Consider the following 406-nt stretch of genomic DNA (forward strand, 5'->3'; position numbering starts at 1 on the left):
GACAGGATAGGGCGGAACTTTAAGTCGATCCGTTGTCCTCTTGCTTACAAGAAGGACATTGTTGTCCACTACTTGGACGGTGATGCGCACATCTGGTGGCGAGGTGTAGCGGCTCGGATTGGTGCTGAGCATTGCACGTGGGCCAACTTTAAGACCGAATTCCGTGGGAAGTATTTTCCGCCGAAAGCATTTGACCAGCTCGAGGGAGCTTTTCTCAAACTAGAACAGGGATCTATGACTGTAAGGGAGTATGAAGCGAAATTCAACAGCCTCAAGAAGTATGCTGGGCGTGAGGCTGAGTCGGAAATCTCCTTGGTCCGCAAATTCATTCGCGGACTCAGGGTTGATCTCTGAACTCGTTGTAAGATCCGCAACTATGATACTGTGGCCGAACTGGTGGAAAAGG

This window comes from Brassica oleracea, chromosome C6, assembly GCF_000695525.1.
Source record: "Brassica oleracea var. oleracea cultivar TO1000 chromosome C6, BOL, whole genome shotgun sequence".
Lineage (NCBI taxonomy): Eukaryota > Viridiplantae > Streptophyta > Magnoliopsida > Brassicales > Brassicaceae > Brassica > Brassica oleracea.